This window comes from Equus caballus, chromosome 20 (assembly GCF_041296265.1).
Source record: "Equus caballus isolate H_3958 breed thoroughbred chromosome 20, TB-T2T, whole genome shotgun sequence".
NCBI classification, from domain to species: domain Eukaryota; kingdom Metazoa; phylum Chordata; class Mammalia; order Perissodactyla; family Equidae; genus Equus; species Equus caballus.
Genome location: NC_091703.1, coordinates 42,721,563 through 42,746,740, shown reverse-complemented (window position 1 = coordinate 42,746,740; position 25,178 = coordinate 42,721,563). Strand labels below are relative to the sequence as shown.

Genomic DNA, 25,178 nt, shown 5'->3' with positions numbered 1-25,178 from the left:
GAGCTCCGAGGGTGATGGGTGCAGGTAGAAAGAGAGGGGAGAGTCATTAACTCCTCAGAGATAAATCTTCATGCAAACCCAGGGAACTCAGGTCCTTCAACCTTTTCTCTTCTTCAGAGTCCACTAGAGGTCAAGGCATCCAGACCTTGGCCAGACACCCTTAAGGAAGGGTCTCAAGAGACCCTAGCAAGAGGCGAAGGCATGGTCCTTTTTAAACCTGCTCTCTTAAACCAGATCTTGGCGTTCCCAGATAAAAGGCAGGGCCTTTTCATTTCGGTTTGTTTCTACTCTTGCCCCTCCTCCCCACAAACAAAAGGCATCTTCCAAGCAAAAAGCCTAAGAGACATTTTTCCTCTCTGTGCTTTGAGGGTTGGGACATTTCCTCCGAGGGAAATGAGACCCTGCTTCCAGAACTTCAGGCTGCAGGAACTGGGTCTCCTCTCAGAACCCGCGTGGTCCCTCCCGACAGTTCCAAGCCCTGGGAGCAGCCCTTGCAGGGACTTCCCTCATTCTAAATCACCTTTCTTTGACCTTCGCATCCTGCAAGTCCACCTGAGTCTCTCCACTGAAGGGGTTTCATCTACCCAGCGGGGCAACTCATTTTCTCCCCCTCATCTGCCTCCTTGGTGCCCAGACATTGAGGCCCAAGACCCACCTCAGTCCGGAAACTGCACTGCTAGGCATCACCTCTTTCCATCCTGTCACCCCTCAGAGGCCCCTTCCTCATGCTCCTCATGTGAAATTTGACAGCCTGTCCCAGGGCTCCAGCACACGCACGCAGGCTGTCCTCTCCTGTGTAAGTTATCCCAGCAGTCTCCACGCCCAGTCGACTCTGCTCAGAAATGCTTCCAGTACGAGCCCTTTGCTCTCCTATCTGGATGCTCAGGCCCCCCTCAGACACGCAGGGCATGACTGTGTGTGCACAGAGTCAGGGGGCTGGACGCGAGTCGTGCAGGTCAGGCTGGCAGCGTTGACCTCACCTCACGCTCACTCAGTGAGCTGGTACCTGCTCTAAGCTTGGAACTGTTTCTTCAAGGCACCATCCTTTCTCACCGATTTGGCTGACCCTTGTCTTCTGGGCTCCATCTGCCCCTCTCTCATTTCTCCTCTTGGCCTCAGGCCAAAACCCCTCAGCGAGCTACCTGCCCGGACCATATCCTGGGTTCCCAGCCCTCTTCCCTCACTTTGGCTCTTGGTTTTCCCACTTTGAGCAGATCACCAATGACAGTGCACCCTAAGGGGCTCATCGACGGCGCAGATTCCAGGGCCCTGCTCTCAGAGTTTCTGGGTTAGCAGATCTCGGGTAAGGACCCAGGAATCTACCTTTTAACCAGTTCCCCAAGCGACTGGGATGCAGGTAGTTTAATTCACCCTCGGGACTCTTCCCTCCTCTTTCACCAGCATCTGAGCCAATCTTTGTCACAATGCGCCCCTTCTTTCCCGAGTTGTGATCAAATCCCCCAGGTTCTAACGCATGGCTGCAGAGTAAAATCACTTGGCATTTTTCAAAATAGCGATGACTGGACCCCAACCAGAGCTAATTAAAAGAGAATCTCTGGGTGGGTGTGGGGGAGCTGCTAGGGTGCGCATCTCATCCTGGTTTGCTCAGGACTGACCTAGTTTGAGTACTGAAAGTCCCACATCCCAGGGAACCTCTCAGTCCTGGGAAAACCGGAACAGTTCACCCTACTGCACTCTGGCGTCTATAAATCGCTCCAGGTGATTCTAATTTGCAGCCAAGCTTGCAAAACACTGGTCAAGAAATGCCTCTTGCTATCAGCCACTCCCCCAGCATGCCCTAAGGCCAGAGCTCACCTGCCTTTTGTTTTCATTTAGCTCAAAGGATCTCAAAATTTGTTCCTCCACCAGCAGCATCAGCATCACCTGAGAACGGGTTAAAAAAAGGTGGAGCCAATTCTAAAACTTTCCTCTTCTCTCAGCTACAGACAGATCCTTTAAAAATCCCGACCAAGAACCACAGACATTTACTGACTTGAGTGAAGTGGGGATTAAGGAGTTAACTGTCAGGCAGGAGCTTGGTGGTGGAGGTGGTTTGAGGCTGGAAGGTCAGTCCCCAGGGAGGTGTGGAGGTGATCAGAGGGGGCTTGGTTTTGATTCGGATGCAACAAATGTTTACTGATCATTAACTAACTAGCTGGCTTATTTATGCTGTCTCATTAAATCCAACGCTAACTCGTCAAGTGCTGGGGTTTTGTGGCATCCAGACATGAAACTTCCCTCTTCTTGCTCGAGTTCAGGACCAGTTGAGAAACAGATACAAGAAACAGACAGATGGAGGTCACAGTATCAGCCATGTTCCGGATAAAGCTGTGGGAGTATGTGGCTTTATATCTCTGGTCAAATGGACATCCCGATATCGTACTTATGAGTGAGGCCAGCTCACATGTCCAGTTGTTGACATAGGAGGGTGACCGTGGACCTCCCCATAGGATCAGGCTCCTGATCTTACTACCCAGAGCTGGCCAGATGCATCTACCCTGTAGGTGGCAGATCCCAGAGAGGGGAGGGAGTGTAGGCAGACCCAGTTCACAACTTCTCCCAGAGTCATTGGTTAGAGATGCCTCGCCTCTTCCCTTGAGGAAATAATGGGGAGGAAGAGTCATGAGAGTAGGCAGCCAGGGTTCTCCACCCCGGTGCATATTAGAGCCTGTCATGCCCTGGTCCCACCCCTTCAGAGATGCTGACCTGGTCTGGGGAGGGAGCTGGGTATTGATTATGTACAAAAGTTCCCCAAGTGATGCCAAAATGCCATCAGCATTGAGTAACCACTCTTGGGAGATCCTCTCCTGGAAGTGAGAAGCCAGGACGTTCCTCGCTAAGGGTTGTGGTTGTGCCTATTTCACAACCAGGGAAAGGAGAGCTCAGCAACCTTGAGCATCCTGCCCTGTGCCCAAAGCTAGGAAACAGAATGGCAAGGATGAGGAATGGCAGTGAATGGATCAGCTTACTACAAATCTCGGGGGGGGGGGGGGGCGTGGAGGTTTTTTTCAGTTGGGTTGGAGTCAAATCAGCTAAACCAGCAGTTCTAGAATCTCCTGGAAGGCTTGTTAAAATGCAGCTCCCTGGGTCCACCTCCAGAGTTTCTGATTCAGAGACAGAGCTGTGTGGCTGTGAGAAGAGCACGGGCTTTTGACTTAGGCACGTCTGGGTTCCAGTCATGGCTCTGCCACTGCCTGGTTCACTCACCCTCTCTAAGGCTCAGTTTCTCCATTTGTCAAATAGAGATCTCAGGAATAATGACTTCATGTGTGAGTTGAATGAGGTCACGTGAAACACCCAGTATGTGCCTGGCCCATAGTAGGAATGGGGAAAAATGGGAGATGTGATTACTATGTGTAGGTGTTATTGTTATTTAGGGATGGCATCTCTGAAAAGAGCGAGAGAAGGTTTGGATGCAGGCAAGACCATGGAGAAAATGAGCCAAGACTTAAAGGATGCAGGGAGGGGAGGCGGAAACGGGGCAGAAGCCAGGGCACAGAAGTGGGGACAAGCGATTCGTGTGCAGAGGGCAGGGATCTGCTGAGATCTGGATGGGAGAGGGGCTGGGATTCAGTCACCCAAAATAGAACTTCCTTCTCTCCAAGCTCACAATTTACTCCCCGCCTCCCATCTCTCTGGGCCACACTCCACATGCCTCTGTCCAGACTCATTTGTTAGAACGCCCCCCCCCCACTGCACCCCCACCCCTGCCCTAGGGACTCAAGGAATCTCAGCAATGCGTCCAATTCTAAGCACCAGAGGAAAAGAAGCAAAATAAAAGGGGGAATACGCTCTCTAGGCCTGGGTCTTATATGACTTCCCAAAGCCCCCAGCCTAACTCTCCCCAAGAAATGGCCATTCTGAGTCAGCATCTGGTTAGACATACCCACACCAACAGGTTAGGGCACCAACAACCTGCCTCCCTCACCCAGCCACGAAGTGTTCTCTGCCGTCTCTGCAGCCCACGCCCCTTCCTTCCTCATAGGCGGACTCAACGCTCATCTCCCTGAGGTCCTCCCCGATGAACGTCACTTGATTGCAGAGTCTCTTCCTCCGTATGTGCCTTTATCCATCCAGCCATTCATTCCACAAACGTCCACTGAGCATCTACTCTGTGACCAGGCACCGTGCCAGGCAGCAGCAATTCCAGTACGACAAAGACACAGTCCCCACACCCCTGCAGGCTAAGGAAGGGAACACTAGATTTGGAGCTCACGCAGTCCAAAGGAGAAAATGGGGCTGCCCTGTCACGCTCTTCAAGTTCATGCTCATGTGCTTCAGACCTCTTTTCTAACATGAGAAGAGACCTCCCAGCCACAGGTTGGTTGTGCCTAACCCTCCTCCTCTCTCTCCTGCACACAAAAAACACACCAAAGAAAACACACCCGTATCAGACACGGATAACACACTTCATGGTTCCACGTTGCTTTCCATCCTGTAGACTTTAGAAATTTGTCTAAGCATATCATCTTCTGCCTTGACCTCTATATATGGCATCTTAATGACCATCTCAACCAAGATTTATTGACATGTTTGGAAGTACCAGACACTGGAGATACAGAGATGAATGAGATATATTCCTGAGCACCTAGAGGTCACAGTCTAGTGGGAGAGCCGTGCACATAAACAGACAGTCGTAATACAATATGAGGCATTGTGATGTGAGGGGAGAAAGGCATCTAATACAGCCTGGTTCTTGACCGGGGGACACCCAGAGAGGCTTCCTGGAGGAGGCAATGAAGCGAAGCAGTAAGTCTGAAATTGAGCCTGCATATCAACTTGGCTCCTGCCATTTCAGGTCATCTTCACCACTTCTCACTGACTTCACTCCCTTCCCCTCCTTGCCCCTCCATCTCAGAAGGCCCAGGGCTCTGGGGCTTTTGGAAAAATGAATCCATGTGCACATGGTGTGATGGTGGGTGGATTTTTTCCCCTCCTTTTATTTAGAGTTAATGTTAGAACACCAATAACTAATTATGTAATATAAGCTAAATACATAAAGCAAGAGGTTCTTTCCCTGGCTATTTTTAGGTGGGGCCCAGATATCCGCCCGTGCCTTTCAACTCCAGGGCAACCGAAGGCCACAGCTGAGTTTTCAAATGTCGCACCCCAGACCTTCCTAGCTGGAAGACAGCTACTGGCAGACAGAATAGGGCAGGACTTTGGCCAACTCAAGGGCTGAGAGTCAGGGCTGTACCAGGCTCTGCGAAGAAGGAGCCCCAGCTGCGAGTCAAAGGCCTCTTTAACCAGGGAAGCAGCGTGGGGAGGAGGGTGTCACAGCACGCTTTTGTCAAGCACTGTCATCCAAACAGGTAGGGAAAATCATTGTTCGTGTCAAGACTGAAGGAGAACAGAAAGATGGAAGTTTTCACACACATACGAATGGGAGAGAACGTGAAAATCCACGCCTTCACTAACATGGAAAGAGACTTCCTGTGACAGGAGCGGAACGCCCGGATTTTACCCCCGGGGGAAGCCAATCCCCCTTTCTCTGGGGATTTTGTACATTATTCTAGGGGCTACATTTTACGTCACTGAGTGCCAGCTAAAGAACCTTGGCTCCAAGACTCCTTTCTGCCAAGCAGCAAAGGCCTGGGGAATAGGATGGAGCCGAGAATCTAGAATTTTAGCTTCTAAACTTGGCTCTGCCACTAACGAGCTGTCAGACTTTGGGAAAGCTGACTTCTTGAAGTCTTCCCTTCTTCATCCGTCAAAAGAGAACATGACAGGACACACCTCATAATGTAGCCATGAGGAGTGAGTGACAATTCAGGAATAATATGACATATGATACAGAGTATTTTATAAGAAAAATATTTAAAATATTTCTGAATATATTTTGCTGCTGGGAAATCCAGGTATTTAACTTTTTCTCCTTTTCTTTCCCTTGTACCCTTCTAATATCAGAGCTAAGCTATGACCTTATTTCCCCCAGGGCAAAGAAGACCTATAGGCTCCAGAACAGAAAAGGTCCATAGAGTGGGGCACGGTTGCTAAGAGGAAATGTTGTTTTCTCCAGACAGGAAGAGGGAATAAAACAGCTTTCTAGGACTAGGAGGGAAAGGAAATAAATGGCCAGCGTTTCACACCCTTCTCCACTTGGGGTCGGGGAGAGACATCATTAGAATGACCCAATGACTTGGAAAGTCCCAGAACAGGGATGTGCACCTGGGGAAATGCCAAGCCCGTTGGAGAAGCTCTGCCTTCAGAGCAACAGGGCTCTGCCAGGGGCAGGTGCGCAAGGACTGGGGGCTGCCCTGGGGCCCACCCATCTAGAGCCCTTTCACCCAGGCAACAGCTGGACCCTCAGGCCGTGCAGGTGCACGTAGGTCTTGGGAGAGCCACGGGGCCTGAGGAAGCCACAAGCTTCAGCAGTATGTGCCAGGTCCCCCTTCAAAAGCTTCAGGGACAGGACCAGACCTGGCCCCTTCTGTGGATTTCAGCACAGGGACCCAAGAAGCAGAGAGAACACAGAACAAGTCAGGGGAGATCAGCAGGAACCCTGTGGCCCCAAGGCCCTCCCAGCAGCCTTGAGAATACAGGAGCTTCCTTGCCACCAGACCATCTGGGGAAGAGGCCCAGAGGAGCCACCCCCAACCCCCAATTCTGACTTCACTGGACCGTGATCCACTGTGAGCCGGGTCTCACATCAGAAGAGACTAAAGAACCCTCGTCTATCAAGCTAAGATTTTTATTGCAAGTCATCAATTTTAGGAAATAATTACTTTTTCCTGCACTTGTGAGTTGTAATGTATACATTTTCACTACCCATTTCAGTTGTCTTCAATAAATATTAGCAGCTATCATCATCATCATCATCATCGCTAAACAGGTTATTCTCAGATTGACAAGAAGGGAGGGATGAGGACAAGAGCAAGAGAGAGTGCTCCTTGCTTCAGATCTGAGTCGTGGGGGGCTGAGGGAGGCTGGGGGGGTCAGGGGAGACGCAGCCTTTGGGAGTCACCCCCTCACTGGAGTCTCTACCCTCTCCCGTTCTTATTCTCCGCAAACCTAGTCAAGCCCTCCCTTCCACCCAGGTTTCACTCGAACTAGTCTGTCGATTCCTCTGCCCTTTCCTCACCGAGGGGGCTGCAGAGAGGGAGCGCCAGGCCACCTGCCCCTCAGCACCTGCCTGGCCTGCTCTGTAGGGTCCCGAGGGCTCCTCACCACCCCTGCACACACACACTGCTGTCTTTGTGGCTTGGCAGTGTGGCACAGTGGTTAAGGGCCAGAACTCCAGAGTCAGACGCCTGAGCGCAGATCCCAGAGCCACTTTTTTCATCTGCTGTGTCATCTCTGGCAAGTTACTCTCCCTCCCTGTGCCTCAGTTTCCTTATTTGAAAATGAGAATAACAGTAGTCTGCCCCATAAGGTAATGTGGGCAATAAATGAGTGGGCTCCTATACAGTGATGCGTGTCGTGCCTGGCCCCTAATAGCACTGTGCATCAATAACTCCACACTTCTCAACGAGGTTTCCCACGACTATTTAAACTAGCCCGTCTCCCAGCACTGGCCACCTCCCTTCTCCCTCCCCATTTTCCACATAGACTTCTCACCATTTGAGATGCTCTATACTTTACTTATTTATTATCTCTCTCCCTGAGACAGTCTGTCGATCATTCATTGCTATATCCACAGTGCCTAGAATTACTGTCTAGTACATAGCAGGCCCTTGTAATAAAGAACAAATCTAGGAAACTTTACTTACTAACTGTACAACCTCAGGCAGATGATGTAACTCCACATGCCTCAGTTTACTCATCTGGAAAATGGGGTTGTGCCTATAGCTTCAAATTAATGTGAGGATTAAGTGAGATAACATTGGTGAATGTGCCCACTCCAGCCCTTCATACACGGTGAATGGATGCCGGCTGATCTGGGAGGACCAGTCTCGGCCTGACTCCGCAGGCCCTGCAATGGTTAATCCCGGAATCTCCTTCCCCAGGCACGGTAAGGCTGGACTTCAGGGCCACTGGCAGCTGTCCAGGTGAAGGATAAATGTCAGAGGTGGGTGCCTGCAGAGGTGCCCTGGTCCTGATGCAGAGCCTTGACCCCGGCAGCTGGAGTCTCTCCCCACCCCCGCCTGCTGAGAGACGCTGCTGCCTGGGCCTAAAGCATTTGGGAGCGAGTGCAGAAGCTGAGCGGTGGGAACCTCCGCCCGCCTGGGTCCCACGCCACATCCTGGCCTTGGGGGAGGTGGGCCCAAGGCCTGGACTTGCTTCCCAGCCATTCCCAGGCGGCCTGCTCTCCTGGTGGCCAGCTGAGCTGACTGAGCCGGAGGGCTGTGGGGGCAGGTCTGTCCCTCAGCATCGTCCTGTCCCCACCCACGAGGAGGAGGACACAGGCCTCAGCACCAGGAGGGTCTGGATTCAGAGCTCAGCCTTAACAGCCCTGAGGCCCACCCGCCTCCCCAGCCTGGGGGAGGGAGTGTGTTCAAAGGCAAATGAGCCTCATGTGGCCAAGTCAGAGAGAACACACTGAAGAGCTGACTCCAGCCAAGTTCTTCTCCCATTTCTCCCAATTCTCCAGCTTTCCAGCAATTTACCCAAGGGTCCATCCCTCTCCATGACTGGTGACCCAGAAGGAGATGAAAACAGACAGACACACAAGCTCAGCGTGGATGGTGAAGCTGAGTAAATGAAACCCAGCATTTATCCCATGGCTTCATTCATTCCACAGTCATATATGGAACCCCCACTCTGTGCCGGGCACTGCACACAGTAGGGATGTGGCAGGGAATCAGACAGACCTGGTCATCAAAAACACTCTCTGACAGGCAACAGATACTACTGGCGACCAGGTCGGGGAGGGGCAGCCATGCAGGGTAGAGCTGCACAGGGTAAGATGGGAGGATAGGTGAAGGGTTTCTAACAGCCCGGGGGAAGAGGGGGAGCCAGGAATCCAGGAAGGCTGAGACAGGATGCTTCTGTAGGCACGGCCTGGGGGAGAACACGAGAGCTCGCGAATGGGGGAATGCCACCCCTTACCAAGAGGCGCGCTCAGGATCGCTCTAGGGGGATGCTGGCCCAGCTCCCATCCTCTCAGTCTTCAGGGACTCTCACTGGTAAGTAAGCCCGCTGAGGGCAGGGATATGGTCAGTCTGTGTCCTCAGTGCCTAGACCAGTGACAGTCACACAGAGAGGAGGCACTCAGCCAAAGGTGCCTGAATACACAGGTGAATAAATAAACTCCCTCTAAAGGTGGGATCATTACTGACCCTGGGGAGCCCTTGCTCCCCTCTTACCCCACTGGCATTCATGAACATTTCTATTGCCCTATTTCCTCTTGGTTAGGCGCAGAAAGCGTCACATGCTGAAACTCTCTAACTGGTGCCAAATAAGGTATCTCCTCAGCCTCCAACAGGAGCGTCCTTCACAGACACAAACAGTGGGGTTCTGTCCATCTCTCAAAGTGCCACCAGCATCCCCACACAGTCACACTCCTGCCGTAAGCCCTGGGTACAGCTGCGAGAATCACATACCACTGTGGACAAAGGCCAGAGAGAGCAGGCAGTTGGCGCCAAAGTCTGTACCTCGCTCTCTACAGAACACAGCACAGTGCTGCCGCCAACAACCAGTCTGGGGTCACTGGGGTCCGTCCGCACACCGCTCCCTGGGCTCTGCCATGGAAGGTATACACGGAGGATGCACCGATCAGAGCTCTCTGTTCGGACGCCACCATGAAGCTGGCCCCAAACACCAGCCACTCTTGCTTCCTTCCCAGGGGAAAACTGCAAAGAGCACGGGTTTGCCTCGCGTTTCATTCAGCCAATATTTAATAAGGACCTACCATATGCTAACCCTGGCACTGGGACTAGGAATGCACAAGGGAGCCTCAGAAGTCTTGTGTTGTGGAAGCTCGCAGTCTAGTGAGAGCCAGGCAGAATAGCGGTTTTCACACACTGTGCTAAGGGCAACATCAAGGGTAGGTTTCGGGGACAGAGATGAGGGAGAAGCTCACCTCCCTGAAACTGGGGGATGGAGGAGTTGGAGAAACCTTCCAGGAGTGGTGGTGTTTGAACTGAGTCTCGAAGGATGGCTGGGTATTCACCAGGTACCACTCTTCAGGCAGAGGGAAGGGCAAGGGTTAAGACAGACTGTGAGAGGCTGGGCTTGGCCAGTGCAGGAGGTCAGACCCGAGAAGCAGTCTAGGGCTTGATCATGAAGGGAAGCACCCTCCTCGGATCCCGAAACTGGGTTTGGGATTTTCCAAATTCCCCTTTGGTCCATTCAGAGAATCCATCCTCAGACCAAGGAGGTCAAGGGGAAGCACACTTCAAACAGAGACAGAGGCCCTAAACAGCAGGCCAGGCCCAACGCCCACATCCCACCCTGCACAGGGATGCCTCAAAGGACCCCCCACACAGCGAGCCAGGGCGCAACAACGCTTTCTGTGGAGCAACTGAGCACTACCACACAAGCTCAGACGCAAACCGCTGCCTCTGCTCCCGGATGGCTCCTCTCTCGGAATGTCACTCCCCCTGCCTGCGCGTGAATGAACTCAACCCCTCTCCCAGACTGCCCTGCAGGGCGGCTCCGCCACAGCTGTTTGGAAGCACAGGCTGTTGAGAACAGAGGTGACTGTCGTTATCAAGATCATTTTACAGGGGAGAAAACTGAGGACCAAGAAGCAAGGCCACTTGCCCCAGGACCCACGGCAAACTCATGACAGACCATGTCTAGAACCACACCCTCAAATTCTCAGTGCACAACTCTTCTTTCCCCCTAGAACAGTGGCGTACAAACCCTGGTTTGGCTCTTGGTTTCTAAATGGTTTCTACTAAAGATAGTGTATATAGAAAAAACAAAACCTACAAAAATGTAACACACATACACACACACACACGCACAAACCTCCAAAAGTCTTAGCCAAGATTCATTAGTGAATATTTCCCTAAAGATTATGGGTCCTGCCAGGGCCCAGGGCTCTCTCTTTGGATGATGTTCCCTACAAGTCCAGGAACAAATTCACCATTTCTCCTGGTTTTTATCTCAAATTTTCTCTTTGAATACTGGAGAATGCTTAGAAATCCTTTTTTTAAAATGGGAAAGTGCTCCCAAGAGTCAGTCCAAAAGGTTCTGATGTGCCAAGTAGAAGTTATAGAAACCCGTGACTGTGCATATGGTTATCATTCCTTGTCTACCACTAGTATGCTTTTTCATACTCCACACCTGATTTTTATGTATATTTTCCTTAATTTTGGGGTGCAAATGGTCCTAAGATGAAGTGAGAGAAACCAGCAGCAGAAGCAGAAAGCAAAAAATTCAGCCTGGTGTCCAGGGATCTGGACATTTTAGAAGGATCAGGTGGCCTTGTGGACGTGTTTTCCAGGAAATAAGAGCTATTGGTCATTCCAGCTACATAACTTGAGGATTCTGTCGGAAATGCAAAAGAAAAAGAAAGATTTGAGACTCCCAAAAAATCCCAAATGGCTTCTCTCCAGCTGTAGAACCTCAGAGAGATGCCCACCTTTTGAGAGACTTGCTTTCCCAAAATGGCCCCAAATGCTTGCTGAATGTGGCCTTGTCCTGTGAGTGATGAAGCAATGACTTACAGAATGCAGGGAGCCCTGAGATTCCCAGGGGGACAAGACAAAGCCTCTCAAAAGTCAAAAATATCTGCCAGTAACTGTCAGTTATTTGGACTAGTTACACCGGATACTGAGAGCTGGCCCTACAACCACTTCCGGCCCAGGCCTCTCCTCCTCCAGCTGAGCAGACACTAATCACTTTTCTTTTATTTCTCCCCAATATCTTTTAAGGCAGCCAGATATCAAGCCAGCAGGCAGAAGCTGGATCAAGATAGATGTCCAATGGGGAAGGAAACCAGGTTCATTGAGCCAGGCGTGGTATACGCCTTATCCAATATTTACCAACACGCCTGCCCCTTTAGGTAACACACAAAAAGTGAGGTTCATCCCCGTTTCCCATGAGAAACTGGAGATGCACAAAGGCCAAATTAGCCCTGGGCCATTGAATAGTGGTAGAGCCGGACTGGGTCTCTCTCCTACCACATTCTGCCCAAGAGGCTCCAGGACCACTGCAAGAGAATCCCACTTGCAAGGGGACGCGTGAACCCACCCTGGCGGCAGGGCACGCATACCTGGGAGAGAACTCACAGGCCAGACACTCAACACCGACACCTGTGTGCAGCAGGGCCGGTCCCACTTGTGCTTCTACACCTCCCAGAGGCCCCATGCCAAACGACATTCATGTCAGGGAGTCATGCTAGCGGAGGCCCAGCATCTTCTCCCGGGCAGCACAGAGAGTGTGTGGGAGGGGAGAGGATGGGCTGGGCTGCTTCTATAGCAATATCGTTATCTATTTTTCCCTTAAGGAATAACATCATTTTAAAATTCCCACCAAGGTTGTGCATGGGTGAGCAGCGTCCCTGACCAGGGCTCCCCCTTGGCAGGTCAGCCCCGCATCCCCACCTGAAGCCATCCCCAGGTCGCCTCCCACCACTGTCCTCCAGTATCCAGGCAGTTGGAATGACCTGGTTCTGAAGCAGAAGACTGGCAAATCCCAGTCTCCTGTATCCTACTCTCACCCAGCTGGACTTGCTCCACGTTCCACCCATTCAGAAAACGCCCTGGAAGGAGAAGAAGGAGCAGAAATTCATACTCTGGGGCCTGCCTGGAGCTGGCTCCCCATGATCCAACATCCACAGTACCTTCTCTTGCTGATGGTGGGTCCTCTCTGGCTCATACCATCCCCTCTTCCAGCTCACCCTGCCTGCTCCTGCATGCTGACGCAAATCCTCTGTCCTGAGCCTGCAGAACCATCTCTGTCAGGGATTTCGGGCTTGTTTTCTTAATTAACTGAAAATGCTAACATGGGAGCCCGAGAGCTGGCAGGGGCCTGGCCTTCCACGGCTGCTAGAGAAAATTCTTGCTTTGAAATCTGGATCTCTCATGCCCTCCTCATGCCCCGCACGGGATGTCAAAATAAACAGGGACACCCGATCAGGGGGCCCAGAGAATGGGCAGGCTCAGGTTACAGGGCCAGCGATGGATTTAGCTACAGGACGCTTCAGTGCCCAACACACGATGAGATCTTGATTTCCCAAAATGGCTCAGCTAGACCCCAAAGAGCCACCTGCTGTGGCAGGGACTCTAGGGGGAAAAGGGAGAGGTCATGGGTGTTTATGCCAGCACTATTTCCTGAGTGCCTACTGCCTGGCAGGCACAGAGTTGGGAATGGGGCAGGCGGGAGGGATAGCCGAGTCCTACTGATTCCTGTCCTTGAGGAGATAAAGTTAGGGAAAATTACTAAAGTGTAGCATATGAAGGGTCACATCCAAGACATGTACAAAGTGACGGGGTCACAGAAGAGAGGAAGAACTCACTGTGTTGGAGAGAGTTGAGGGGTGCAGGGCCACGGCAGGACACAAAGAGAAGCAACGGACCGGACCGGAACAAGGAGGCAAAGTCTTATGAATAGATAGGATACGTGGGGGGTGGGGAAGGGAGCATTCCAGGCGGAGGGGACCACATCCGCAAAGGCTAGGAGGCATGGAGAAGAGCACGTTCAAGGAAGGGCAGGCAGGGCAGTATGCCTGGAGAGGGACTTATGGGGCATGAGAAGGATTTAGAGCAGAAGATGCACCTTGAGATGCGGAAGGGGGTCAGGCTCATCATGTCAAGGAGTCGAGCCGGCCATGGGGAACTAGCAAATGCTCTTTAGCAGAGACTAACTCCATCCATCTGGGTCAGGGACTGCCAAATATGGCCCACTGCCAGTTTTTGTAAATATGGCGTCATTGGAACAAGCCACGCCCGTTCATTTACATATTGTCTTGGGTTCCTTTGGTGCTTGAGAGGAGTGCAACAGAGACCCTGTGACCCACAAAGCCAAATATTTACTCTCAGGACCTTTACAGAAAACATTTGCTGACTCTTAATGCAGACGATAGATAAGAGTAGAGAGGAGGGGCTGGCCAGTGGTGCAGCAGTTAAGTGCGCACGTTCCGCTTCTCATCGGCCTTGGGTTCACAGGTTCGGATCCAGGTGCGGACATGGCACCGCTTGGCATGCCATGCTGTGGTAGGCGTCCCACATATAAAGTAGAGGAAGATGGGCACAGATGTTAGCTCAGGGCCAGGCTTCCTCAGCAAAAAGAGGAGGACTGGCAGTAGTTAGCTCAGGGCTAATCTTCCTCAAAAAAAAAAAAAAAAAGAGTAGAGAGGAGTGTGAAGAAAGGAAGACCAGGCTGATTGCCCAGAATCCAGGGAAGGGATGGTAAGCAGAAAGTGAAGATACACTGGAGCATTACTTGAAAGCAGGAATGACCACAAGCTGCTTCCTGGGAAGACCCAAAATCCCAGCAGGAGGAGGAGGAGAAGGAAATGGAAGAGGAAGGCAAGGAGGTCTGGGTCCTAGGTCTCTGGTCTCCCACTGCCTGCACTAGGGGGATACCTGAGCCACGCACGGTGCTGGTCACCCAGCCGTGTCAAAGGGCAGAGGCTCCAGGCCAGCATGATGTGCCTGCAAGCTCTCGGGGTGGCAAGGCCTGAGTCATTCCATAGTTTCCTACATCAGGGATCCCGAGACGGCCTTCTCACCTAATAGCTGGATCCCAGGAGAGATCAGAAGTTCTGGAATGACCAGAGAACACCCCTCTTTGAGAGAAAGTCACACAGTACTCCTGGGAGGCCCCTCACCCCTCTCCCCAGCCTCATTACAAGTCGTCCCGTCTGCAAAGGCCCAGAGAGGAGCGTCCATTTGTTGGGGGTCAGAGATGCTGTGTAGGAAGTGGGGCTCCCAGGTCCTAATCTGGGGGCTTTCCCCTTTCCTGACTTGCACGTTCCTCTCTGAGTCTCTGGACTGGGTCCACCCTGATCCTGGAGACCCAGAAGCTGGAATCTCAGAACCCCCACGCTGCTTTGCCCCAGCTGAGTCCAGGTCACCCTGCCCCGAGGAGAGGGGGATGTGGAACCATCTCCTCTTGCGACTCCCTTCCTGCAGTAGAATCCGTGTAGCCTTTCTTAATCTTTGGTACTTTGGGCCTTCCAAGCATACAATGTAGAACCCAGTTTAAGAAACAAAGCATTAAAAGTTAAACACTGTCATGTTAGGAAACCACTTGGTGCCAACTTGCACAGAAACATAAACTCGGGGACTGAAATCTCATGCCAGTAATGAGTTATATAATGGCCTTTCACATGATTCAGAATGAATGCATTCGATTTCCAGATTATTATTAAAATGAAAACGAAACGAAACATTTCTTCAGGCAAAGAACATTCTCCAGCAGAGTTCTCAACACACACAGACACGAGGGTCTCTGGGCCCGTCTGAAAGACTACACAGGGTTGAGGACCCAGGCTGCAGAGTTAGGTTGGCTGAGGTCTTCTCTAGTCTTATGCCCAGCCCTGTCTTCAGTGCCCACTAGAATGGCTGGCATCTAGCAGGCCATTAGCCCAACTTTGTTAAATGCATGCATGAATGAATGATTGAATGAATGATGAAGTTCCAGTCCTGGTTCCACAATTTACCAGCTCTGTGTCCTCAGGCAAGGCCCTTTACCTCTCTGAGCTTCAGTTTCTTCATCCATAAAATCTCCAAAATTATTCGTGACTCCAAGAATGACTGCGAGAATTAAATGAGATGGTGCCCAGCTAGCCCTCGGCACAGTGATTGGCACATCCAAGGTACAGAATAAACGGTAACTATTCCTGCTGCTTTTCAAAGATGGCTTTAATCCCATATCCAAAATATCTCTCCAGATCTTCACACCCTCCCAATTCCACCATGGCATTTTTGTTTCCATAAACCAAGCCAGAGCCTGGCACAAGTGGGCACTCAGGAAAGAGCTGTCAGAGCAGAATTTAGTAGAGAGCTTCTCTGATCCAGAACTCACGGCCTTGGGTAAGAGCAGCAGCTGAGGCTGCCACTGTACCCCGCCTCCTTCCACATGAGGCTACTCCTTGGGCACTGACCCCAGCCCTGCAAACCGCACCTGGGCATTCAAGGCCAGGGAGCTCACCTGTGCCCATGCCACTGGAAAGAGAGTGGAGTGGCAGTTCAGCCCCCTTCTGCCTGCCGCACAGACCTCTCCCCTATCCCTTCTCGCACTGAGCTCCAGCAGCGTGGGCCTCCCCCAAGGCGGCATTCCCAGGCTTCGGAACAACAGGCCCTCCATTCTTCCCTGCCCTTGGCAGCACTGCTTCCTCCCACTACAGCACGGCCCGCTGCTGCTCAGGGGCAGCTGCCCCAGTCCAAGGGGCCAACGCAGACCTCTCTGGGGCCTGAAGGACAAACCCAGGGCCTGGTCTGTCCCCTCACCCAGGAGGAAGAGCAATTGGCCCCAGTCACCCACTGAGACAGAATCAGAGGGCCACTCACTTCACCCTCAGGCTGCAAATGTCATTTGGCCTCGAGCATCTTCATAAACAGACCTCACTGGCCACACTTAGTTTTCCCTGAATGAGAGAGAAATCTGACACCTGCCCCTCCCTCCTCTTTGCCCCTTGGGCCAGGCTCCAGATATTTCCAGATGTCAACCCTCAGCTCCCTGCCTCAAGGATGACAACCACTGGGAGGAGGGGGCGGGGGGCCATCCCCAAGTCCAAGACTTGCTACCCACTGGGAATCCCAGCCCCACCTCTGTCTCCTCCTTTCCAAGTCTGCCCATCAGATTCCATCAGGCAAGAATCACCAAACTCAACCCCACATCTGCAATCCACGATCCAAGGAGGAGGACGCAACGTGGGTTTCTTTCACTTACCAAGTTTATCCAGCTATTTTCCAGCTTTCTTTTTAGGGATCCTGAGCTCAGTCCTGAAGAATGATCCTAGTATGTCACAGAGCCAGGGCTGGGGGGCTGGGAGCCCAGGGCTGCCGTGGGGGCCTGCGGACAGAGAGTCCTGTCTGGGGCCTGGATTCCTGGAGGATGTGCACTTGATTCAAAGCAGACTCCCTTCTCGGAGGGTGCAGCACTCAAATCCAGCCCAGGAGGGTCCCAGCTGCAGCCCAGCAGGGGAGGCAGGGCCCCCAGTGGAGTAGCACAATGTGCGGCTGCCTTTCTTAAAGGGACAGCCTGCTGGGAGAGCCCGTGGGGAAAAGCTGGACAGGAAGGAGCTAGCGAAGATGAGGCAGCCTTCTTCAGGGAAAAGTTGTGAACCAGCCCCAGGACTCTGGCAGGGGACTTGCCTAATCCTGAGGACTGGACAGGCCGGTCCCCTCTCCTGATGTGTGGGACAGTGAGGCAGAAAGACCTTTTCCAGGGGCAGTTTCTCCACCTGCAGCCTCTCCCTCAGGGCTGGACTTACCCAGAGGGCGGTATGATAACCAACAAATATTAATCACTTACTACGTGCAAGGCCCTTTCTTAAGTCCTTTGTACAGAGGAACTTATTTGGTCCCCACGCTTTGGGATGTAGGTACTATTATTGTTGTTCCCATTTTACAGATGAGGAAATTGAGGCCTAGAGAGAGAAAACTGCCGTCTCATAGGTAATGAATAGAAAGGTTAGGATTTGAACATAAGTGGTTCTACTGGAGGTCAACCACTAAGCTTTCTCTGGAAGGTTCTAGAGGAGCCTCACTATAGCAATCAACAATTGCAGGTGGAGCCCTTCCCAGGGTCAGGTTCCAGCGAGCAACATGCAGGACAAGGTGTCTGCCCTCAAAACGCTCGCTGGAAAGAATTACCCAAATGTTAACACCAAACTCGTCTGGAGGGTGGAATTGCTTGCGCTTTTTTTTCATTTTTACAGTTTTCTTTATTTCCCACACTTTCTACAATAAGCAGTTACTCCTTTTATAAGAGAAAAAATTTAACATTCCACCTCCTATCTCCCACTCAAATATTTCACACGGCCAAGACTAGAGCAGGAAGATGTATGTATTCCACATGGAACTTTCTAAGAGGAAGGAGAGAAGCAAAACTCATAGGACAGTGCAGCAATACTGTGGTTAAAGCTATGTGAGTCAGGGTTTGCCCATTAAAAATCTATAGGCAGGTTTCCAACAAAATTAAAGCAATAGCTTCTTCTTTCGGCCAAAACTGAAATAAAAAATTTTTCTAACCTGTTAATTTAAAAAACTCAGCTAAGACCCACCTCATCAAATGTTACTCCAGACCCTCCATAATTTGATCACCACCCCGCTCTGCTGCTTCCCCTCACTTTGTCCCACCCCACCCCGCAGCCAGGTCAGACTTCCAGAGGTTTCCCTAAGCCTACCCAGCCCTCCAGCATTTGCTCATCCTTCTGCCTAGGATGCCCTTTTCTTCTTCCTGTAAAGTCCTTGACATCCTTCAAGACCAGCTTAATTGTCACTGCGCTCGTGGAGCCTTCCACCCCCACAGGCAGCACTGATTGCTCCCATCTCTGAGCTCCCACAGGCTTTACCCTCCAGAACATGCCATACAGCTGGCATCACTGTGCTCTAATTAGGTCAGTGTCTTTGCTTACTTTTCTATCCCTAACACCTAGCACCAAACTATCTGTGGAATAAGGCAGCAGATAAGAATAATTACTATTGTTTGAAGAGCATGACCAGTTTTCCAGCTACTTCCTCCATCATTACCTCATTTGAGCTTCAAAACAGCTGGTTGGGGCGGGTATTAGAAGTGTCAAAGGTGGATACTGGAGAAAGCAATAGTACTTGAGGTCATTGAAACTCTGCCCTTTGGAGGTTAGGTTTTCCCCGATGGCCTTGAAGGGCTGGCCTGGCTCCCCGACCCCACTTTCAGCTAGGCTAGACTGTCCCCAACTCCTGCCCCTGCCCTCTACATGCTTCCCAGCTCTCTGTCCCAACACATCCTTGCCCTAGGCTCCCCCGCCAGGCTGGGAGACATCAGAGGGCCAGGGGGCACAAAGACGACGCTTTCCAGCTGGTGTATAGCACACACTCCCTCTGGGATAGCGAACACAGCAGGCCAGGGCACTAATGAGGCCATAGCGTCAAGTGAGAACCCAGAATGACCCTGCCAGTTTCATGGAGTAAAACTCTGTCACGCAGCCCGGGCTGTAGCCAAGCCTGGCAGCCAGTCCCCGAGCGCAGGCATCGGGGGCCACTAGGAGAGGGCGTGGACCGAAGGTGGACAGAGTGTTAGAGCCAGAAGGAAACTTGGAGATCCCATCGCTCAACCCTACTCCAGACAGCCAGGAAAATCGGGCCCAGACTGGGGACAGACGTGTCAGAAGCACAGATGAGATGGTGGCAAAGTGAGGCGACACCTGAGCTCTTTCTGATCCAAGCAAGAAAAACGCAACTTGAGGGGTTTTTACCAACAGGAAGGCACAAAGTCCGAATTATTTCAGGGCATTCCTCAAGTACACAACATACAAATGATTCTTGAATGCAACACCACACAGAAAACACTCAATAAACAGTAAAGAAAAAACAGAGAAAGGTGTTCAGCAACAGTCTTAAAATTTAGTACCCCTGTAGGCCAAGCCATGTCATAACCCACACCCCACTGTCCCCCCCAACCCACCCCCCAACCCAGATCCTCTCCTATGAGCAAAGAGGGCCTGTGGGTCTAAGTCTGAAACTATTTCTGCATTGACTTAGCAGAACGCATTGAAATGGGGCTACAACAGACTGATACTTTCTTTCATCCTTTTGTAACATTATTGACAGTTGTGACAGTTATTGGTGCTTAGTCAAATATCACTGGTCCCCACCTCTCACTCTAGACACACAGCAGATTGTACTTCCTTGCCACTTGTGTTGGAGTGGAGCCATGTGACTAATTCTGGCCCATGAAGAAGCTGCATGTTGCGATGGTTAATTTTGTATGTCAACTTGCTTAAGCCATACTTGGTCAAACTCGATGTTACTGTGAAGGTATATTTTAGATGAGCTAAACATTTAAATCAGTAGACTTTGAGCAAAGCAGATTATCCTCCCTAACGTGGGTGGGCCTCATCTCATCACTTGAAGGTCTTAAAGAAAAGATCGATGTCCCCTGAGGAAAAAGGACTTCTGCCTCCACACTGCCTTTGGACTTGAGATGCAACATCAACTCTTCCCTAGGTCTCTAGCCCACAGGGCTGCCCTGAAGATTTTGGATTTGCCAGCCTCCACAATCAAGTGAGCCAGTTCATTAAAATAAATCCAGATAGAGATAGATACATACATAGACAGATAGAAATAGATAGAGATACACCCTATTGGTTTCGTTTCTCTGGAGAACCCTGACTAATACAAGTGTAATTAGTGGTCTAGAGCATTTAATTGGCAGGACCAGACCCTCTTTCCTTGGCACAGCAATTTATCTTCACATAACAAGGTGCCTGTTCTGCCAGCCTAGGTTCCTGAGTGACCGTAATGAGCAGAGGTCCTGGCTGACCACCACGAACAGGCAGCATGAGTAAGAAATAAACCTCTGTTGTTATAAGTCATTGAAATTTGGGGATTGTGTGTTACCACAGCATAATCTAGCTTATACTGACTGAAGCACTGGCTGCTCCCCTTCAATTTGAGATGCTAAAGAGTGAGGAAAGAAATCCATAAAGTCATGGAACCATAAAAGAATTTTGATCCTGGCTGACCACTGAGTCCCAGACACACAGCTCTTCCTCCAGCCGCACAGCCTCCCTTCTTGTCCATCTTGGGATCCTGGGACATCTTCACACAGGATTTGACCATAGGCGTGTAAATGCATCAAAGGTACAAACTCACTGGCGAAAGAAACGTCTCTAGACGATGCTCAGAGTTCCACTGAGGAATCTGACCCTGGGCTGGAATGGGGAACTCTCCAGAGAACAAAATTTTCCACTACGGCAACAAGAATGTTAAACACGATAAAAAAAAAGTTTTCTCAGGAAGAAAAATGAGACCGTGAGTATTCATAAGCCAAAACCCAAAGGCCATTCTCTGGGTCCTGCAAGGTTTCCTGCTGTAAGGGAGAATCAAGCAGACTAGAGAGGGTACTGGAAAGGGAGCAGGATGTCCTTGGCTCAAACGCAGATGGGTTCAGCGTGGAGCCTTTGAGGAAATGCCATTACAAAGTGTTGATGCTTCTCCTTAGGAATCAACAGTGACCCAGAGGATGCTGGGACTCCGCATCTTTCTTCTCAATGGATAAATCCAATCCCTTGACCTTAAATACACTGCATAAATAAACTCCGGGACAGACTAAAATGTAATGGATTGAAACTATTATCACAGGAAGAATTTAGCTTAGAATGCTCCCAGGATATTTGGCCATGTCTGGAGACATTTTTGGTTGTCACAACTAGGCGATGCTACTGGCATCTACCAGGTAGAGGCCAGGGAGGCTGCTAAACATCCTATAATGCACAGGACAGCACCCTCACTCCCCAACAAAGAATTATCCAGGCTAATACTAAGGTTGAGAAACCCCAGTTGAGACTAAATCCTTAGTTACGAGGGTGTGAAGATTTAGAACAAAGAGCAGGAAGAACATTTATGGAGCAACATGCTCCAGTGGGAAAAAGATGCAGATGTGCAGATCCAGATAAATATCCACATATGCATACAGATAAACCCAAACTGACTGTACCACTAAAGCACTCTGGGAGGGAACACAGTTCACATCAGTAGGGAAACAAATTTCATTGCTCTTCTCTCCTCCCCGATGAGGGAGCAAGCCAGCATGAGAATCTGAGAAGTAGGTCCATTGTTTAGAAGTTGTCTTTAGATTTGCAACGTGAGGCAAGAAGCAAAGTTTAGGAGCAGGGCTGGAGAATTAGGACAGCTGAAGTGCTCAGCATAATAAAGACGGGAATTGCTTATTGGAAGTGCTGGTAAGCACTAAGGAGGAAGAGAGAGCAAGGCCAAACATGTCTCTGAGCCAGGCAATCACTCTCTTTTAGGACAAGGTTGTCCAACTCTCAATTTCAAATCGTCTACATTGTTGAGATGTAAACACCATTGGTCTCCCTGAATCTCCTAAAAGTTTACCACGTTAACAAAGCCTGTGTGTCGATGCTGTGCGCGCGTGTGCGCGCGTGCGCGTGTGTGTGTGTGTAAATCAGGGTTTGGGGACTAAATTCCACATCTGGGTCAACAAAGTGCAAAAGAGAGTCTGCTTGCCTGAACCCAGTAACAACAGTTAACATCTACTGCAGGCCTACTATGTGCCAGGCACTGTTCAGGTACTTGACATGCAGTCTCACTGAATGCTCACAGCTGCCCTATGGGGGATGCCATTGTCATCCCATATTAGGGATAAGAGGTTTGAGGAAGAGGAAGTTTAAGCCACTCACTCAGCGACACACAGTGAGTGAATGGGAGAGGCAGAATTCACATCCAAGTCGTCTAGCTCCAGAGTCCACACTCTTAACTTCTGAGCCACTCTGATTGTGAACAGCAGTAATTAACAATCTTGACTAATTGGATGGAAACAGGAATTCAGAGCTGGAGGTGACGGGAAAATCAGAAGCCAAGACCTCTTCAGAATCTGTAGACGAGTGGTTCTCAGCCTTTAGTGTGACCAGGATCACCTGGCAGGTTTGACAAAACACAAACGGCTGGGCTGTACACAGCCCCCGCCCCCAAGTTTGATTTATTGAGTCTGGGGCAGGGCCCAAGGATTTGCATTTTTAACAAGTTCCAGGTGATGCTGATTCTGCTGGTCTGAAGACCACTCCTGGAGAACCGCTGCTCCTTTGGAGGGATGTGGGGCTTCCTCTGTTTGTAGGGGCTGAATTCAGCTACTTTGTTCTGAATCTCAAAGACAGGGCTCCTCGGGTGACATCTGGGCACAAGAACAGCTACTGTGTAACTGGGACTTGGAGAAGGCTAATATTGAAGAGAATGGAGCAGGGGAGGGAATAGCGTCAAGTGGAATTCAACCTGGAAGACTTCCTGGAGGAAGAGCCAAGTGGCGAGAAGAAGCGCGCTGGGACTGCGGATTTGATGCACACTCCAGGTAGCTGGCCTCAGGCATTAGAGCTCCTTCCCTAGGGGAAGCGCAATTAATTCAGATTACCGGTCCTCCCTGAAATCGCTGGGAGAGTGCCCCCTGTTCTTTGAAAAGCCCATCCAGAAAGTCTGAGCGAGAAGTGTGTACCCAGGAGACACCCTCTTTCACGGAACGGGAAGCTATGCAGGACAGCGGTTAGAGGAAAGATGGACGAACTGAAATCACAGCTCTACTGCTGTGGAGTGTGGACCTTGCTCAAGGCTCTTAACTGCTCTATGCCTTAGTTTCCAAATCTGTAAAATGGAGCAACTAACAATGTAAATCTCAGAGCTGTAAAAACCAATCGTATGTGACGTGCTGGTGACATTGCCCACCGTATACCAAGCCTCCATCATGGCACTGGAGAGAGAGCTGCCACCAGGGAAAGTCAAGGACTCACTTTGTTGCTGCTCACAGCCCATGCAGGAACTTCAGAGCAACCTCCCCCTCCATCATCTAAAAGATCTTCCCTCCCAGTGGCACCCTCCTGTGCTTTAGAGCCCTCCCCTAGTCTGAGCTTGCTCTCTAACAAACCACGCCCTATGACCCCTTTCCACACCTCGCTCGAAACTTCTCTCATTTACAAAGTTGACAATACTAAAGGGAGGGAGGAGAACATCAGAATACAAAACTGTCTAACATCTGCACGTGCAATGTCCTCGAACTTGCTTTAAAAATGTACGCAGACAGGGGCTGGCCCCGTGGCCGAGTGGTTGAGTTCACGCGCTCCGCTGCAGGCGACCCAGTGTTTCGTTGGTTCGGATCCTGGGCGCGGACATGGCACTGCTCATCGGGCCACGCTGGGGCAGCGTCCCACATGCCACAACTAGAGGGACCCACAGCAAAGAATATACAACTATGTACCAGGGGGCTTTGGGGAGAAAAAGGAAAAAAAAAAAATGTACGCAGACAGAAAAGACTGGAATGGGAATTACCAAATGTTAACTGAACTGGGAAGTCAGGTTCCCCACGTGTGGTTTGTGGCCAGGTGGGAAGCTGGGGGCAGGGGTGGAGGGCCAGAAAGACCTAAGGCCCTTTCAGTCCCCCAGTGATGGGCTTATAGGCGAAGAGTATTTTTGTCTTTCTGCTTCTGTGTATTTTCTACATTTTCTATAATAAACCTGCAGTTCTTTTGTAATCAAGGAAGGAAAGTTGGTTTGTTTGTTTTTACACCTTCATATCCTTCCAAAGCTTTTCTTGATTATAGCCCACTCCACACCGACTCTTCCCACACACTGCCTCTTGGATCTCGTCTTCTATTTCTAGCCCGTGAATTTGCGTATGTGGCCATGACAGGCTGCTTTCTCAATATCCTTGAGCAGATGTCCTGTGCATGTCCCTGAGACCCTCTGGTGAGTGGAGCTGGCCCGAAGTGCAAGGAGTTGTTTATTCCCACAGAAGAGTGACCAGGCTCACTGCCTACCATTCCCTGTCCTGGGATCCACTCCACCCCCAAAAAACTCACTAGAAGGTTCTTCACAAAATGAGTGGTTCATGCCAAGAGGAACTGCACAGAAAGAGACCACAGGTGAAGAGAGTTGTACACACACACACACTCATGCACCCCCATCTGCCTCTTCTTTCCGTCTGTATCAGAGGAAAATGTCATCCGGTTAGCGCCCTCAGATGAACTGGGGAGGCAAATTCCCCAGTTGTGGTTTGTGAGGGGGTGAGTAGCTGGAGAGTGGGGGGGCGGTGCCAGGGACAGCCAATCCACTTCCGTCTGGCTCTGAAATCCACACTTATTTTCCTGGCCGGGACCAGGATCCCATTTCCCAGTGTGAGGCATCTCGCTCTCTCTTGGTGACACACACTCTCCCCAAGAATGCTTGACTTTTCAGGGAGGAATTCTTGTGTATTTGGGATTCTTGGAAACAGGACAAAGACTAACGAATTGCTGGCTCTACCCTGGGTTTCGAAACCCACTAGAACTCACAGGAGTAGGGGATGGGGGGAGCCGGAAAAGAGGGTGTGGGTGTGTTCGCGCAGAGAGGAGGGTGCGGGATCAGATGCAGGATCATGGTGTTCAAGCTGCAGGCACTCCAGAAGCTACCCACGGACCCCAAGATCAGAAGTCACCTTCCACTCTGTGACTAGAAAGCTGACACAGGCGGGGCGATGGGGCAGCGAGGGGATACTGATTACTGCTTGTTGAGACTAGAGAGTTATAACACAGCAGAAGTCAGGAAATGAGTTGGTGAGCTTATTGCAAAGGGAGACGGTTGTGACGTCTGAGGGTGCAGAACAGAGAGCACGGGTCTTGGAGTCAGGCACACCTCCTTGGAAAGCCCTCT

At 50.8% G+C, this 25,178-nt stretch overlaps 1 protein-coding gene across 14 annotated transcripts in view; it reads right to left on the bottom strand.

Moving 5' to 3' along the window:
- Nucleotides 1–25,178, bottom strand: part of DAAM2 (dishevelled associated activator of morphogenesis 2) — a 105,284-nt gene that overhangs the window by 59,789 nt on the left and 20,317 nt on the right. Inside the window, exon 1 of one of the 14 annotated variants that reach the window (XM_070245545.1) lies at nucleotides 16,729–16,948. The exons of the other annotated variants lie outside the window; for them this stretch is intronic. The gene's annotated coding sequence lies outside the window, so the exon portion shown is untranslated. Of the gene's footprint in view, nucleotides 1–16,728; nucleotides 16,949–25,178 lie in introns of those variants that run through there. 14 annotated transcript variants of the gene reach the window in all.